We start from the raw sequence: 19,615 nt of genomic DNA, 5'->3' as shown, positions 1-19,615 counted from the left end.
TATTCCAATCCTGATTGGTGTTGCGTCATGACGTAACATGTGACGGCATAACCGGATGCATAAAAGCTACGCCGGAACAAACACAAACTAGCCCAGCGATGAAGCAAGCCGCTCTCAGGCCTTAAGGGGCGTGGCAGAACGACGCAGTGTCTCGTTCCCTTCTCAGGGAACAAGGGTTATAGTCATAACCCGAGACGTTCCCTTTCGAGGGAACTTAACACTGCGTCGAGAATCGACTCTTTGGGGAACGAGTGCCCACTAGGCCACGCACCGAATAGGCCTGTCCCGGAGTGAAACTGTCTAGGCACTCAGCGAGGACTGAGCACGTGTGCACCAGGCGTATTAGGAAGGTGGAGACTGTAGAACCTAATAAAAGTATGTGGAGTAGCCCAACCGGCTGCCTCACAGATCTCCTGTAGGGGTACTCCCGAAAGAAGGGCCCTAGAGGAAGCCATGCCTCTAGTTGAATGAGCCCTCACGGCTAAAGGTGAAGGCAAGTTGCGCACCTTGTAAGCCTCAGTAATAGCTTGAACAATCCAATTACTAATAGTCTGCTTGGATGCCGGGAGCCCCTTCTTAGGTGACCCAAAACATACTAATAATTGGTCCGACCTTCTCCAAGAAGAGGACCTCTCAAGGTACACGCTCAAAGCTCTGACGGGGCAGAGCAAATTAAGCTTCTCTTCTTCTGCCGACACATGAGGTGGAGGATGGAATGCCTGAAGGACTGTAGACCGAGCCGTATTAGATGGAACTTTAGGCACATAGCCCGGACTCGGGTGCAAAAAAGCTTTTACTCTGCCAGGGGCAAACTCCAAGCAAGCTGGTGTCACTGCCAGGGCTTGGAGATCTCCCACCCTCTTAAGTGAGGTAATAGCCAAGAGAAATACCACTTTTAGCGTTAAGTCCTTAGGCGAAGCCGACTGCAAAGGTTCGAAGGGGGCCAGGGATAACCCTTCAAGAACTATTGCCAGGTCCCAGGTAGGAACCCTGGACCTGGTTGTCGGTCTCATCCTCCGAGTACCACGGAGAAACCGAATGACCAACTGGTGCCTCCCCAGAGGCCCCTCACTCAATGGTGCATGGAAAGCCGCAATGGCAGCCACGTACACCTTAAGTGTGGAAGGGGAGAGACCCGCAGAGAAACGATTTTGAAGAAACTCCAGAACTGAAGCCACTGGGCAGTTAACTGGATCCAACTCTTGTTCTCTACACCAAGCGGAAAAAACATTCCACTTGAGGCCATATAATCTCCTAGTAGATGGAGCCCTAGAACTAAGTATGGTTTCAACCACTCCGGCTGATAGACCAGCATCTAGGTACTGAACCCCCTCAGAGGCCAGACCCACAGCTTCCACAGCTCTGGGTGAGGGTGGAAGACTGTGCCCTCCGCTTGAGACAACAGATCCCTCCTCAGAGGAATCTGCCATGGCGGAGCTATCAGGAGTGATATTATGTCTGAAAACCATACTCGGGTCGGCCACCTTGGGGCAACCAGAAGTAAACTGATGCCCTCCTGACGGACCCTCTCCAGGACTCCCGGAAGCAGAGCGATCGGGGGAAAAGCGTACAGGCGAAGCCTCGGCCAGGCCTGTACCATGGCATCCAATCCCAGTGGGGCTGGATGTGAGAGGGAGAACCAAAGTGGACAGTGGGACGTCTCTCGAGACGCAAATAGATCCACTTCCATCGGTCCAAACCTCTCCCATATTAACTTCACCACCTCTGGGTGAAGTCTCCATTCCCCGGGCCTCAGCCCCTGCCTCGACAGGATGTCTGCTCCCTGATTCTGAACCCCCGGAATATACATTGCTCTGATAGACAGTATTTTCCCCTGGGACCAAAGAATAATCTGATGCGCCAGTCTGCACAGAGGGCGCGATCTGAGTCCCCCTTGTCGGTTCAGATAGGCTACCACTGACGTATTGTCTGATCGTACTAATACATGGTGACCTTTGATGTCTGGGAGGAAGCTCCTCAGAGCCCTGAACACAGCCATCATCTCCAGGCAATTTATATGCCAAGAATGATGATGGTCCTGCCACAGACCCCTGGCAAAGCGGCCGTCCATGACCGCGCCCCAGCCAGTGAGGGAGGCGTCTGTCGAAACGGTTTTCCGGCGACAAGACACTCCCAACACTGGCCCTTGGGACAGGAACCAAGGTTTCTTCCATATTTGTAGAGAATGAAGGCATCTGCGCGTTACTCTGATCATACGAAACGGATTTCCCTTGGGAGAAAACCCCTTGGTTTTTAACCACCACTGAAGGGGCCTCATGTGTAGAAGGCCCAAAGGAATGATGTTGGATGCCGCTGCCATGAGGCCCAGCATTCTTTGAAATTGCTTTACAGTGATGGCTTGGCCTAGCTTTAACCTGGATACCATCCCCAGAATTGACTCGATACGTGCGGGGGACATTCGTGCCTGCATCGTAATCGAGTTCCACACGACTCCCAAAAACATCGTGCACTGGGATGGTTCTAGCACACTTTTCTTTGTATTGAGTCTCAACCCCAATTTCTGAATGTGGCAAAGGACGACATCTCGATGCAGAACTGCCATCTCCCGAGACTGAGCCAGAATGAGCCAGTCGTCGAGATAATTCAATATACGAATGCCTTGAAGTCTCAGTGGAGCAAGGGCTACATCCATACATTTGGTGAATGTGCAGGGAGAGAGTGCTAGGCCGAACGGAAGAACCCGATATTGGTAAGCTTCGCCCCCGAAAGCGAACCTCAGGTATCTCCTGTGACATGGAAGGATGGAGATGTGAAAATAAGCGTCTTTTAGATCTATCGTGACAAACCAGTCCTCGGACCTGATCTGACTCACGATTGCAGGAATGGTTAGCATTTTGAACCTGAACCTCCTCAGAGACCGGTTCAAAACCCTGAGATCTAAAATTGGCCTTAACCCCCCATCCTTCTTTGGAACTATAAAGTACCGGCTGTAAAACCCGGACTCCCTGTCCAAAGGAAGAACACGTTCTATGGCTTCCTTTAGCAGCAGAGTCTGTACCTCCTGTTCCATCACCTGAGCCTGCTCTGGAACCACTGTAGTCTGCACTACCCCTGAAAACCTGGGGGGGCACCGCGCGAACTGCAGTCTGTACCCTGATTTTATTATATGCAGGACCCATGCAGATATGTTGGGAAGATGATACCATGCCTCTACAAAATCTACTAGGGGTGCCAGCCTCTCGAGACTGGCCTCTGGTGTTTTTCGAGCATCTTTCTCGACTCCCTGAAGCGGAATACCGGCAGGGTGTAGTCGATACGGCTTTTGTGACCATAATTGATGCTTTTTCTTTATTAGAATATTTTCGCTGGAAAGAGATGCGGCCCGAAGCGTCGTTGACGGCGGGCAACATACATCGTTTCCTAGAGGGCTCCGCTGTGAGAACAACCTCGGTTGCCCTACAGCGGAGGGGACAGCCCTCAGAGGTCCTACCACTTCGGTTAGGACCTCTTCCCCGAAGCCCTCCTAGCCTGAATGACGTCCCTCAGGTCGCCCTTCTGGTTGGAGGACTTCGACTTTTGAGAGTGTTTCCTCTGTTGCCAAGCTCCAGGAGGAGGGGCTCTAGAGGAAACGCTCTCTCTCTGCTCTGCTCGGTGTGAGGAGCCGGCTGATGGCTGGGGCTGATCTTTTGGCCCCACCCTACTCGATTTGGATTTTGCCTTACGGGGGAGGTACTGCTGGAACGCCGCAGATTGTTTCTTCGCCTCCTGAAACCTGTCGACGACCGATGTAACGGCGTCGCCGAACAGGCCAGAAGGCGAAAGCGGCGCATCCAACAGAAAGGATCTATCCTTTTCCTTCATGCCAGATAAATTCAGCCACAGATGTCTCTCCGTGGCCACCATAGCTGCCATAGAGCGGCCAATAGCGCGGGCCGTCTCTTTTGTGGCCCGAAGAGACAGATCTGTGGCTCTCCTCAACTCCGCAATATCTTCAGGAGTTGGCCCCTCCCCCTCATCCAAATCTTTCAGGAGGTCGGCCTGGTATGCCTGCAAGAGTGCCATAGAGTGCAGACATGAACCAGCCCGACCTGCCGCCATGTAAGCCCTGCCTATTAATGCAGATGTATCTCTGCAGGGCTTACTAGGCAACGCCGGGGTTTTTAGGGAAGATGCCGACTCAGGAGAAAGATAACCCGCTAAAGCCTCTTCCACTTTAGGCATCTTCCCATAACCCATATCCCGTGCCCCCATAACATTACTGTAATCCACCATACTGGGATTGGAGACACGGGATGAGTGCGGTTTATCCCACGATCTCGAAATCTCTTTGTGGAGATCGGGGAAAAACGGCAAACCCCGGCGCTGAGGTGCTGCAGGAAACGCTCATCAAGCTTGCTTCTCACTTGCGTTCCCTGCTCATCATGTGGCCAGCTGATGTTAAGTCTGGCCACAGCACGAGTCACAACCTCCACCAGCTCCTCATAACCTTGGCCGTGAACTGGCGCGCCTAGATCACGGTCATCCGCATCAATGCTGAGCACATCTACTTCCTCGGAAGCAGAGAGCTCAAGCATCGGGACCTGATCATGGGCAGGAGAAGCCGCGATGCGGGCTCCTGCACCACTCTCAGAGGCTACGAGATCCTCGGATGAAGAGTGAGAAGGTGCCTCAGCAGTCTCAATCTCATCCACAAGATCCCGCTGCGAACCCCACGATCTCAATCGCCGCGCCGCCTCAACGGACGCGGGACCAGAACCATGGGGAACGCGAGCCTGACCGTGCTCATCAAAGCACGCCAGCCGGGAGCGCAGCACTCTAATGGGAAGTGCTTCACAGTCTACACAAGCAGCTCCCTCGAGAGCTGCCCGTGCATGCTGCGCTCCCAAACAATTCACACATAAAGCATGTGTGTCCCCACCCGTGATGAAACGAGGGCAGGGAGGCACACAAGCTTTGAATTGTTCGCTGGCCATAATAACAATATTTTCTGACAAACAACACCAAATAAGACAGACAGTTTTCAACACAGAGCGCTTGCTGAAGAGCGAAAGCTAGTTTGTGTTTGTTCCGGCGTAGCTTTTATGCATCCGGTTATGCCGTCACATGTTACGTCATGACGCAACACCAATCAGGATTGGAATAGTTTCATTCATACTTCAGAGGCGCACGCTAAGGGAGCGTCCCCAAAGAGTCGATTCTCGACGCAGTGTTAAGTTCCCTCGAAAGGGAACTGTAAAAAGAAAGAAAATCTTGAATAAATGAAAAACATATTTTCTTGGCCAACTTAACCAGTGACCACTAAAGAGTCCCTTTGCTTGCAAAAAATGCTTAGTATTTTTGTCTTGTTTCCAGTCCAAATATCTAAAATGTTTTTAATCAAGAAGCGTTTATTAGATAAGTATGACATAAGAAATTATATTGTGTTTTCTGGGGGAACATTCTTTAAATAAAGTGAGTTTTTGCTTAAAACAGGCAAAATTATATGACAATAGGGTAAGAAAAATAATGATAAATTAAGACTTAAAACTTAATTGGCTTAAAACATTTTTCTTGTTTTAAGCCAAAACTCGCTTAATTTAGTTTTTTAGCAGTGTTGTAGACTTTAAAAAGAAAGAAAATCTTGAATGAGAAACATATTTTCTTGGCCAACTTAACCAGTGACCACTAAAAAGTCCCTTTGCTTTGCTGGAGAAATGCCAGACCAAAGGCCTTTAAGTAAAGACACAGAAAAGTAGACAGAAAGTGAGAGAAAGTTGAAATGCGTCAACATTATGGGCTGGACGACTCCCTTCCATCGGGACTTTTGCATCATCGCATTTTACCGCATCAACAAAGCGATTCGTCTCCGCTCAGTAGCGAAACCGTGGGAGTAGCCGCAGTATGAATAAAAAAACAAGCAGTCATATCATCAGAACAAAGCCTCGGTGGCCACAAACACAGCATTACCTTCCATATTTACAGTAGGAGCAAAGTTCATACGCATGTTTTTAGTCAAAGGAAAAAAAATTGTGTATATTTAGGTCGCTGGGTTTTATACTTAGCAGCCACTGCACAGCTGGTGACATTTTTTGATATGCGTGTTCACCAACGTCAGTAGCAAAACAAACTGTGTGTTTTCCTAACACAGGAACAGACATCAGTCTCCAGCTGCTAAAATGCATTCGGGAAACTCACAGGAACCGAGGCTGCATTAATACATTCATTTCGTTTTTAAAATCCTCTCTGTTCGCATTTGCTTTTTTCAAGAGTTTCCAAAAGTTGCTCGGCCGCACTCAAAAAAACTTGAAAATCAAGTTTTTTAATGTTGTTTATATGTCTATGTGGTGTTTTTAATGTGCTTTAAGACAAACCATGTGTAAGTTCATAAGTCGACAGCATTGCTGAGTATTTTCTGCTTAAAACTGCAGTGAACCAAAGACAGTCTCAAAAACACGGTTTGAAATCGCTGGTGTTTCTGACGTCACAAACGAGCTTGTAACCAATCAGATCAACGTGTGATCGTCAACCAGTGGATCTCTGAGCTGAGTGAGTGAGTGGAGGCGGGGCTCATTTGCATATTCATAGAACCGCGTATACTAAATGAGGCAAGGGTGTCGAGTTACACATGCTATTTTAAGGCATGAAGCATTTTTTTTTTCAAGGAATAACCGTTTAAATATGTCATTTTGGTGATAAGTTTTAAGGGATAAAATGATTGACTACAGGGGAATTTAGATATTTACATATTGGAAAAGTTTTTGGTAACGCTTCCTTTTACAGTCCTGTTACCCATATGTACTTATTATAGTAACTATAATTACTGGGTAATAACTAGGTACTAACCCTGAACCTACCCCTAACCCATGTACTTACCTTATATTAGCTAGTACTTTCTAGGTAAGTACACTGTAAGTACTGTACTGTAAAAGGAAGCGTTACCAAGTTTTTTGCAGTGTAATCATTTAAGTTATATCCACATCTGTAACTATGCTACCAAGCAGCAGCTTTAAGCAGTCTTGTTTACTGAAAAAATGTTGGAACGGTCCTAAAGAACAGAAGGAGTCATGGCGTAACACTTTGATATGGCAAAACACTTTGATGTGGGACCCAGAAAAACGTTTTCTCTCATAACACTTACTTTTATGGAGAGAAGCGGATGAAGTATTTGTGATTCCAGAGGGGCAAATGGAAATTGGCTGCAGTGACGTTGGGCTTTTGAAGGAGATCAGCGCCATGCAACAGACGCCACCCAAAAACTGCAGCTCGCAAATAAGACTTTCCATCAACTGATCCCTATATTTCTCTCTTTAGTGATCTCGAAATTCAGGCTACGTCCACATTAATCCAGATAAATTTGAAAACACCTCTTTTTTTCCCAATATTTTGGGCTTACATTTTCATTGAGATGGTATTTTTGTCCTAAGTAGTGATGTGGACTGTGAAAAAGCTATTTGAAAATAAGGCATGTTTAGTCATTGTACCGTGTTTGTACTGGTACAGTCAAATCAATTATTCAGACACAGACATAGTGTGTGCAGGACACTATAGTTCACTTATGTAAGTGAGGAGAGCAAAATAAAGTAAACTGTGACAAATTATTCCCAAAAATTCTTCATACAGTGACTACCAGTAACATTTGAGGGACCAAAAATTATTCAGACACTTTAACCTGACCATGTTTTAATTGGTAATGGACCTTTTTACACACAGACTGAACAACATGAAGCATTGCTTGGTCACTGGTTGAGCTAAACTGGTATTATCTAATTGTGTAGTTAAATTTAACAGCTGACAGATATTCAACATAACTCATTTGTGAGAGTCTAACAGAAGGACGGACAAAACCAGTCAAATATCCACTGAGTTCATAACTCTCCATTTTCTAAACTATAGCGAATAAACTAATAATGTGAGAAATGTTGAAGGTGTCTGGATACATTTTGGTTTGACTGTATGCGCCTGGTACAGTATAGGGCTTTTCACACTTGTGCTAGTTAACCCTGGGTCATTGTAAACCCCGGGTTAACGAAATCCTTGCTTCAGTGTCACTAATTATAAACGCTATACGTGATATGTTTACATTAGGGATGCACCGATCGGAAAACTTTGGCTGATACGATAACCGATAATTCTTTATATTTGAAAGCCGATAACCGATATATTTGCCGATAAAGTTTTTATATAATTTTTGAGAGCCTGATTACAAAAATAAAAGTCTCAGCATTAAAAGTCATGTCCCAAACACAATTATAACGATGATCTCATTATAATTGTATGTAGCCGATATGACAGATTTGCACTTAACCATATTTTCCTTTTTTTCCAATCATATTTCAAGCAATTCAAAACCATCATGTTGAACAGTGCGCATCTGAAGTGTCTCAACTGAAGGAAATAATCCATTATTTATCGGCTTTAATATATCAGACACATTTTCTTATCGAGCCGATAACGATAACATTAACATATATCGGCCGATACCGATATTGTGGCCGATATATTGTGCATATTTTACTTGAGAAGCAAAATGACATAAGATCAATTAAAAATCTAAATTGAGTGAGTTAATGCTTAAAGGTGCCCTAGAATGTTTTTTTTTTATTTTTTTATAATGTTTCCTGGGTTACCCTTATAATGTTAGTATGTTTTTTAGATAAAAAATAATCATAATTTAGAAATAAATGGCATTTTTCCTAGCCTGCTTTTAGCCTCTGATTTGAACACTCTGTTTGAAGGGGCGTGTCTGCTGTGGGATTCAGTGTAACCGCGGCCACTGCTGTGATTGGCTGTGGGATTCAGTGTAACCGCGGCCACTGCTGTGATTGGCTGTGGGATTCAGTGAAACCGCGGCCACTGCTGTGATTGGCTGACATGCTTGCATATGAAATAGCTACGCATTACATGTGAAACTCTCTCCCGAATACTTTTACTACTGCTATTATACGTTTTTACTATAACAGCTATCGAGATTAACGAATCGTGAGATGTTTTTAAAGTATTTAGATCTATTCCCATCACATAAAAAGTTGCCGTGATGAGCATTGAGCAGATGACAGTGTGTTGATCGCGAGAATGAAGATCTTATCATTGCAAAGCAGTTTCTGCACTCTCTAATGCTTTCACCAATGCAAACACGATGATGTAAATACAGTAAGAGCTTCGTTGTGCAGTAACGTGCGTCATTGATTTCATAACGAGTTTGGCAAGTGTCCAGATAAACTCGCGCTGTGTGGAAAGATTGTTCTTTGATCGCTTTCTGTATATAATTTGTTCACAATTAAAATACGATTATTTTCATCCTACTAAAAGAAACGATGTGAAGCTGATATTTTAGTCACTGGCTTGACTTATTGATGCATAAACAGTATTGAACGATTTTGAGAGAAAGATTACCTGTCTGAACTTGAACAATTACACATCAGAAAGTGTTGCTTGGTAGCTCGATCCGAGGCCAGCTCTGTATTGGCCCAAGTTGAGGAAACAGTCGGTGAAATGTTTGGAAATTTCCAGAGAAAATAAAATTAACCCATTGTTTCTTCAGAGGCTCAGATGAAGGAACTAAAAAATACTTTTGTGTTCATGTGTACATCCACACTGAGCAACTGCCATGCTTCGGCTGCGCAGTTCCGCCTGGCATTGAGGGCTGGCATTATGCAAATATTTGGAGGCGTACATATTAATGATCCCGACTATTGCGTCACAGTCGGTATTGTGTGGAGAACCGACCGTTTTTCAGGGGTGTTTTTCATAAACGTGAATTAAATGAGAACGCGAAAACAGTCCAGTTTGAGATTCACTCTATGTCATGTCCATGCACTGAACTCTTGTTATATGACTATACCAAGGTAAATTCAATTTTGAATTATAGGTCACCTTTAAAACTATTTTGTTTTCCTTTTGAATGAAGTTTATTTTTATGACCCCTATTGGAAGATATTTTTCTTGTTTGAACTAATTTAGCTTTTTTTCCACTTTTCACAGAAAACAAGGCTTAGTATCTTAAATCATCTCAAGTAAATGTATCTTGATTTAAGAATTTTTAGATATTTGTACTGGAAAACAAGTGTGATTTCTATTAATGTCTCATTCATGGTTAATGTGGATGTCAGCGGGACGGATCAAACATGGTATTGAAGGGGTACAGCTCAATAAATCTGCTCCAGAACCAGCTCGTTCCTTTATATGTCGTCCCAATTTGTTTTGGGTCTGCTTCTCCATGTCTTCTGGTTGGCCTCAGCAAGGCTGTTAACACACAGCACATTTTACATGCTGCCATTAAAAGCCACACTCTTTAAATCCCAGGGTTATTTTTAGCTTGTCTCTGTTCTGGGAAGGAAAAAAAAAGGGGAAAGTGGTTTGAATGCAGACTGGAGTTCATCTCCTCCAACCGTCCCGCGCCAGCTTAAATAACGCCTGTAAAAGCTCTGACTGAATCATACAAATGTGAGACATTTGCTGTCTGAAAACAGCAGTTTGATAGACTGCTTTGCATTTAACGTTTCGCCTCTGAGAACAGCAGCAAATACTCAGTCAATCACGTTGACGTCAGAGCAGCGCTATGCTAAAATCATGCTAACACTGATATTGCTCCAGCATCTCTCCGTGGGAGGTCAATCAAAGCCATTATATTACATGCAACACATGTAGAGCATTATAAACGTAATGAAAAACAGAATTAAACTGAAATTAAAAACAGTAAAGGTTATTGTGAATTGGTTGGTGTTTTATTTGTGCGCCAGAGTCCTTGTGAAAAGGTGGTCTCATTGTAAGTCTCATGGGGTCGTCTAGATTAAGAACAAATTGAAAGTTTGAAACCAGTAATAAGCATGTGATTTTATTTGAAGGGGTCAGAAAACAATCCAAGTCTAAAATAAGTCCTCGCTGCCCTTCTCCAACTCGTTTATTCACATCACATTAATTCAGAACACATTCACATTCAATTGTCATGTTCAGTGTTCATGGTTTTCAAATAATATATTAAGATAAATTAGGATGTTATGAAAGATGTGACTGCTAAATACACAGTACATTTAAAAATAATTAACTTTCTTGGAAGCTTTATTGTTTTAACACATGGATTGATAGAGAAAATATGATTTGGTCAATAGAGTGCATTTGTAATAATCATAATCAGTATATCAGCTATTTTAGATTTTAATATTCATAACGTTGTAGAGAGCGTTTTTTTCTTTTTTCATTTTTTTTTTTTCAAAATTAAGTTTAAAGTGATTTATGGTGTAAAACAACTAAACATAAAATAGGAGGTGAACACTTTTATAGGCCTGTATTTTAGGGCTGATTTGTAGCCTTTCAACTTCAGGGCTGAGCTGGAGTCAGTTACGGTATTATTTACTGAGGAAATTAAATAAAGTTGTTAAAGTTGTTTCCAGTAGTGAATTCAATTGATCAATCTAAGAATTAGACAAACTGAAATAATAATCAAGCTCTGCTGTGAGCTGGACCTTTTTTTTATTAACGAAACCCATCCATATTTTTAACTGTTAAATATCTTTTTTTTTATTCAAAAATATATATAACATTATATATTTGTGCAGTGTGACAATATGTCTCGTTTGCTTTGAAATATCTTCTCTTTTATTGGACAGTGTTCACATACATATTTAAGTTTTTTTCCTTGAAAACAAATTTCTTCATGCCTTAAAATAGCTTGAATGTAACTCGTGCCTCATTTAGTATGCGCGGTTCTATGAATATGCAAATGAGCCCCGCCTCCACTCACTCAGCTCAGAGATCCACTGGTTGACGATCACACGTTGATCTGATTGGTTACAAGGTCGTTTGTGACGTCAGAAACACCAGCGATTTCCAACCGTGTTTTTGAGACTGTCTTTGGTTCACTGCAGTTTTAAAGAGAATATGCTCAGCAATGCTGTCGACTTATGAATTTACACATGGTGTGTCTTAAAGCATATTAAACACCACATAGACATATGAACAACAATAAATGCTTGATTTTCACCTAACCCTAACTTTAAAAATTTTCAGGAAATAATGTATTCTACTTCCTTATGCCACAGTTAAGTATATTTCTTACAAGTCGCTAGGCTTCCAGTGTCCAAAAACCATTAAAAAAGTACAGCGTAGTGATATTAGTTATTACTGATGTCCATTTTGGCACTTTGCAATGTCCGGCTAATTGAGGATGCTTGGTCACTATAACTTTAGAACAGGCGTCAGCAAGTTTCTACATCTCAATACAGATTTCTCATTTCTGAGAAATATGATCTTGAATCAGAAAAGCCAGGGGACAAGGAGCATGGAAGCCCCTTTGAAACCGGGAGAAGTTTTGGCCGCCCGCTGCTCTAGAAATTGAGAGGAAAGGATTACGAGATTAGTACTAACAGGATGCAGTAAATTCTCATTATGCTATTTGGAGAGAAAAGGGCAGAAAATGTCAGACAGCTCTTGAGTAGTCAAGAGAGAATACCAAATATTTACACACACGCACACGCCAACACACACACAAACACTGTTGGACAGGCAAGCGTAGAATATGTCAGGCCATTCTGGAGGGATTTTTTGGGGGGAGGGGGAGGGGGGGTGTACGTGAAAGCTGCACTGTTGGGAGTTTTGGTTTTTAAGTGCAAGACAGGGAAACTCGTCTGGATTTGGCCTAGGCAAGAAGTTAAGTATTAAGTTCCTTGCACACTGAGTCCGAAATATTCGTATGTGTTTTTTCGTATTCGTCATCCTAAATATTCGTCATGCACTCAAACCTTGCACTGAGTCCGATGCATATTAAAGGGTTAGTTCACCCAAAAAGGAAAATTACCTCATGATTTACTCGCCCTCAAGCCATCAAACCATCCTAGGTGTATATGACTTTCTTCCCCAGACGAACATAAACATAGTTTTATTAAGAAATGTCCTGGCTCTTCCAAGCTTTATAATGGCAGTGATCGGCTGTATATTTTTTGAAGTCCATCAAAGCACATCTATCCATGATAAAAGTGCATCTATCCATGATAAAAGTGCATCTATCCATGATAAAAGTGCATCTATCCATCATAAAAGTGCATCTATCCATGATAAAAGTGCATCTATCCATGATACAAGTGCATCTATTCATGATACAAGTGCATCTATTCATGATAAAAGTGCATCTGTCCATCATAAAAGTGCATCTATCCATCATAAAAGTGCATATATCCATCATAAAAGTGCATCTATCCATCATAAAAGTGCATCTATTCATGATAAAAGTGCATCTATCCATGATAAAAGTGCATCTATCCATCATAAAAGTGCATCTATCCATGATAAAAGTGCATCTATCCATGATACAAGTGCATCTATTCATGATACAAGTGCATCTATTCATGATAAAAGTGCATCTGTCCATCATAAAAGTGCATCTATCCATCATAAAAGTGCATATATCCATCATAAAAGTGCATATATCCATCATAAAAGTGCATCTATTCATGATAAAAGTGCATCTATCCAGTGCATCTGTCCATGATACAAGTGCATCTGTCCAGTGCATCTGTCCATGATACAAGTGCATCTGTCCATGATACAAGTGCATCTGTCCATGATACAAGTGCATCTGTCCATCATAAAAGTGCATCTATCCAGTGCATCTGTCCATGATACAAGTGCATCTGTCCAGTGCATCTGTCCATGATACAAGTGCATCTGTCCATGATACAAGTGCATCTATCCATCATAAAAGTGCATCTATTCATGATAAAAGTGCATCTATCCATCATAAAAGTGCATCTATTCATGATAAAAGTGCATCTATCCAGTGCATCTGTCCATGATACAAGTGCATCTATCCATGATAAAAGTGCATCTGTCCATGATACAAGTGCATCTATTCTGTACGGATCTCAAGCTATCTGACGGACATCTCGGTATGGATGAAGGAACATCACCTGCAGCAGGGACGTGCACAGACATTTTGAGGGGCAGGGGCTCAAATGAAAAAAAGGGCACTTCTCATACGCAATTTTTTTTAAACAAAAAAGTATATATATATTAATACAACTCTGACTTCCTTTTTTAAAAAATAATTAAAGGTAATTAATTTTATCTTCTTCAAACTCACACAATTGTTTCATTTTCAAAAGATGTCTACAAAATAATCAGTTCACACAGAAACCATGGTCTCCTTATTCACTAGAGCAGCAAAGGAAACCATTCCACAATGTGCATGTTTTCTATACTAGTTTCAAGTATTTATTTAGAATAACTTAAATAACTGCATCAAGCAGAGGGGCGTGTTTTATTAATAATTTGTTTATTTTTGCACAAGGCACTACATAATTTTAATTATGGTGTTATCAGAATACATAACACTTTAAAATCAACACAAATATTCACTCTAAACTGAAGAGGGCTGTTGCTGCTATTTTGTTAAATTTACTGAAAAAATCACTGCAAAAATGATTGACAAAATACAGCAACTTAAAAAATTATTACAAAAAAGGACTGTATCATCATCATCAAATAAAACCTTCAAAATCATGGAGTTTGTTTTAAACCTACTATCCTCCATCTGTTTGCATCTGTAGATTCCTTCTAAATTCACCAATTTAGATTTCTAAATTTCAGGGGGAAAGACTCTTGATGTAAGTCATTAACTGGGGACGTTCTGTGGTGATATGCTTTAGTTATTTTGTTTATCCTATTTACCTGCATTGCCCTGTCAATTAGATGCAAATATGCGCATTTTAACAAGTTGACGCCTAATTTGCATATCAGTTTATCGATTGTGATGATGTTAGACACACACACTGTATGCACCTGTAGGGTCCCCATTTAGTACAGTAGCACTGTATGGCCATGATATATTTGCCTTAGCTAAACTGTAGCTAACTTTTTACATTAGCTAGTAGCTCATGAGGCATGCATGCTAGCAAGACACAGGTTAACTATATTTGTCTTTGAAGCAGTAAATTCGAGCCTCGAATTTAGTTTAATCTTTTGAATATAGTTTAATCTTTTGTTCATCGCCACTCACCTCAACACAAGCCAAGAAAAACACTGCTGGTAGGGGCCGCTGCTGTTGTGTGTGTGTGATGTGCCGATGTGCGCCGGCGCCGCTGCGCGGGGGGGAGCGAGAGAGAGAGAGCGCGCTTCAGAACTCCTGACCTGATATTTAGATATACTATTCAATAAATATATTTGTTTGTTTGACATGGAAGCTGTGCGCAAACAGGAATATATATTATTTTTCAAAAATTAAAAAAAAAGCACCCCAGAAAAAAGGCCACTTTCTCTCCAGGAATAAAAAGGGCAGGTGCTCAAGCCCCTTTTGATGTCTATGTGTGCACGTGCCTGACCTGCAGCTCAACCTGGCAAAGACTGAGCTTCTCGTCCTCCCTGCCAATCCGTCTCTACAGCACGACCTCACTATCCAGCTAGAGTCATCCTCAATCACCCCATCAAGGTCGGTCAGAAATCTTGGAGTAATCTTTGATGATCAGCTGACCTTCACAGACCACATTACAAAGACAGCTCGATCATGCAGGTTTGCTATGCACAACATCAGGAAGATCAGGCCTTTCCTAACTGAGCATGCAACACAACTTCTCGTCCAGGCCCTGGTCATTTAGGCTTGATTACTGCAATGCTCTTCTGGCTGGACTTCCATCATGTGCAACTAAACCTCTACAAATGATCCAGAATGCTGCAGCTCGTCTTGTCTTCAACGAGCCCAAAAGGGCCCACGTCACTCCTCTGTTCATCTCTCTACACTGGCTTCCACTCGCTGCTCGCATCAAGTTCAAGGCTTTGACGCTTGCTTACAGATTGACCACAGGTTCAGCTCCCTCCTACTTCCACTCACTACTACAAGTCTACATCCCTACCAGAAGCCTACGATCGGTCAATGAGCAACGGCTCGTGGTACCATCACAGCGGGGCACAAAATCACTCTCCAGAACATTCTCATTCACGGCTCCATGCTGGAGGAATGATCTCCCCACCCTCATCCGGAATGCAGAATCCCTGACAACATTCAAAAGACAACTAGTGCATCTGTCCATGATAAAAGTCCATCTATTCATGATAAAAGTGCATCTGTCCTAGGGCTGGGGTAAAACGATTATTAATTAAACGATTAGTCTGTCGATTATTTTATCGATTAGTCGACTAATCTAACGACTAATTGAACAATTCTTTTTTGTAACATGGAAATTGCAGGAGTGCACATTCAATGCACAACAATTTTGATCTGGTTCTTACAGAGTATCTACACTGTAAAATGTTTGGTAGGCTACTCAAATGAGCCCTATCACACTTGGATGTGGTGCTCATTTTAATGTTTTCAGTGCTCATAAAAAACATCCGGACTGATTTTTCGGTTTTGTTGACGGGGGTGGGGTTTACATGCGCTTCATAAGGCACACACGCACATTTGCACACACACGCGCAAGGTCTCTCGCTCTCTCCCTCGCTGCGCGCGCTACACGGTTTGGAGCTCGCGAGCTCTAGATTCCGGGAGATTTTAACTAATTTGCGGTCATCAGGGAGCCGCTATCACTATGCGGGAGACTTGGGATGTCAACTCCATTTGACAAAGAGCGCAAATAACGACACCTTTACGTTTGGGACTAAATTTGAAGTATTCCCATACCTTCGATGATTTAATGCGAGCTGGGGTTTTTTAGGACTTTTTCTTTTGTTGGGACTTTTGCATGGCTTTGTTGTGAATTCTGTGAAGAGGTTGCTGTTTCGTCCTCGATTCTGCAATGTTTCGGTCTCCCACGTGTGTGTGGCGAGCTGTACCGCCGGGAACGGTGCAAAAAAATAAATACATAAATAAATAAAGAAGCGTCGACAAAAAAATATGACGTCGACGAATTTTTGACGACGAAGCGTCGACGTCATCGACGCGCCGCTACAGGCCTAATCTGTCCATCATAAAAGTGCATCTATCCATCATAAAAGTGCATCTATTCATGATAAAAGTGCATCTATTCATGATAAAAGTGCATCTATCCATCATACAAGTGCATCTATCCATCATAAAAGTGCATCTATTCATGATAAAAGTGCATCTATTCATGATAAAAGTGCATCTATCCATCATACTAGTGCATCTATCCATCATAAAAGGGGAAATCGCAAAACAATATAAAATGGAGTCTTCAAGCATTGAGGATGATTTTATTGTCCTCTCTTTTATTAAAAAGAGAAAAAGAAAGAGGAAATATTGGGTCCATCCAATCCTGAGATTGCGTAGAGAGGAAGGAGAGTTCGTGCGGGATTATCCCGAGCGATTCATAGTTTACTTCAGGATGTCAGTGGCTCAGTTTAATGCTTTGCTAGCGATACTGGAGCCACATATTACAAAGAAGACCACCAATTTCCATGAACCAATTGATTCTGAACAGAGACCTGGCAGTATGTCTAAGGTGTGGACACACACACACACACACACACACACACACACCAAACTATAGCATGGGAAAGGTGCTGCTAGGCATTCTGAATTTTGCTTGAATGGTGGCTCTGAATTGTCAAAACACCTCTCAAAATGCTTGTTACGGATGCGAAAAACGCAGAAAATCAAACCCAATCCGAATTTTATCCATGACGGACGAAGTTTCGGAGGCAGTGTGTAAACGTGATTGACACAACATGAGGTCGTATTTATTTTTTACGTTGCTCTAAAATGCTCTTTTATTTCAGAATGGTTCACATTATCCTAAGCTAAAACCATGATGCTTTTCAACCTTATTTTTCAAGTCTCTTCAAGATGTTACGACTCAGTCCTGCTAGTATTTATGGTACTTTTATTGTCATTGAGTAATTATTATTACGCGCTTACCTTTTACTTATTTTTTTCTTCAGAAATTGAAGGGACTAAACTAAATGATCTTTCTTCCCACTCCTTGAATTCTTTCACTCTCCACAAAGACATTTTAAAACAATTTACAGCCACAGAGAGCCGCAACAAGGAAGTTTGTAGGATCTCTTTCACCACACCGAGGATGGTATTGTCATTAAAATGGTGAACTGAAACTAAAACATCTCACAGGTGGATCTTCAAGTACTCTAAAATCTCCCTTAATTCTTTTGTCAGGCGATTCATTGAGCCTACAGACACTATGGCTCACTCGGCACCTTAAGTAGGTTCGTTAAAGCAAATTAAAGCATGTATTTTCCATGAAATATGCCGTACGCATGCCCAGCAAGCAACTGCATCCAATGGCTTGATAGATATACCATAATCCTTGTAAAGTGATATGTGATGGAAAGTCTTTTGAATTTCGTGCTCCAAACGAAATCAAGAAAATGTCAGAAAATAGCCGTTTCGTAAATCACCTCCTCCCCAGAAAAACGAATGCGATGGCTGACTCACCGGAGAGAATTTACAGTAGGAAACATCAGGGAAACTAATATCTGGCTGTCAAACAGATTTAACATTCAAAAACAAAACATCAATTGTCCACTGAAAATGACTTCCCATCTTAATCAGAACACGGACTAACCGAATGGTCGCTGACCATGACTTTTTGGACCCATGATTTGGCCATAGAGTGCTAAGGCTTTTACCAGACCTCCAATTGAAGTTGGTCTACAGAAAGTTCCCCAGTGTGTCTCTTAAAGGAGTAGTTCACTTCAGAATTAAACTTTCCTGATAATTTACTCAGCCCCAAGATGTTCATGTCTTTCTTCAGCCGAAACGAAATGAAGGTTTTTGAGGAAAACACTCCAGGATTGTTCTCCATATAGTGACTTCAATGGGGTCCAAATGTGAGTTTCAGTGCAGCTTCAAAGTCTCGACACGATCCCAGCCGAGGAATAAGAGTCTGATCTAGACAAACCATCCGCCATTTTATAACAAAAATAAACATTAATCACAGATGTTCATCTTGAACTAGCTGTGCATTGCGTAATCACGTTGAAAGATCACGCGTGTTCCGGTACAAAAATGTATGGAAAAACTACATCTCATTTTCTCGTCCAACTTCAAAATCATCTGACATCGCTTCTATTTTTAATTTTTTTGGTAAATGGCGTTTGACTCAGTCGTTGCATGTTCGCTTTGTAAACACTAGGTCTGTTCTTCCTCCTACGTCCCGCTTGACCTTTCAACGTGATTACGTAATGTGTGGCGCATCACAGCTAGAGCAAGACCAGCATTTGTGGTTAAAAATTATATAAATGTTTATTTTGTTAATAAAATGGCCGCTGGTTTGTCTAGATAAGACTCTTATTCCTCGGCTGGGATCGTTTCGAGACTTTGAAGCTGCACTGAAACTCACATCTGGACCTTCGACCCGTTGGACCCCATTGAAGACACTATATGGAGAAACATCCTGGAATGTTTTCCTCAAAAACGTAATTTCTTTTCGACTGAAGAAAGAAAGACATGAACATCTCGGATGACGTGGGCGCGAGTAAATTATCAGGATATTTTAATTCTGAAGTGAACTAATCCTTTAAGGGCTATCCTATAAGGTACAGTACACACTGCATTTTCAGTCTCTTTTATTTTTCAGGCTGAAAAGAAAACCAGAGAGCAGAAACTTTAATGCAGACACATGCACGTCAACACAAACACTGATCAGCTACACAGCTTTCAGGAAATGCCAAGAAAGCAGTAGCAAAGTTTTACAGTGACCACACAGACTGCAAAAACACACTGAATCAAATATATACAGACAGCGAGCAGGAGAGACGTAGAGGGGGGCGT

This window comes from Rhinichthys klamathensis, unplaced genomic scaffold, assembly GCF_029890125.1.
Source record: "Rhinichthys klamathensis goyatoka isolate OS25496 unplaced genomic scaffold, OSU_Roscu_1.1 h1tg000029l_1, whole genome shotgun sequence".
NCBI lineage: Eukaryota > Metazoa > Chordata > Actinopteri > Cypriniformes > Leuciscidae > Rhinichthys > Rhinichthys klamathensis.
This window is presented reverse-complemented; position numbering follows the sequence as displayed.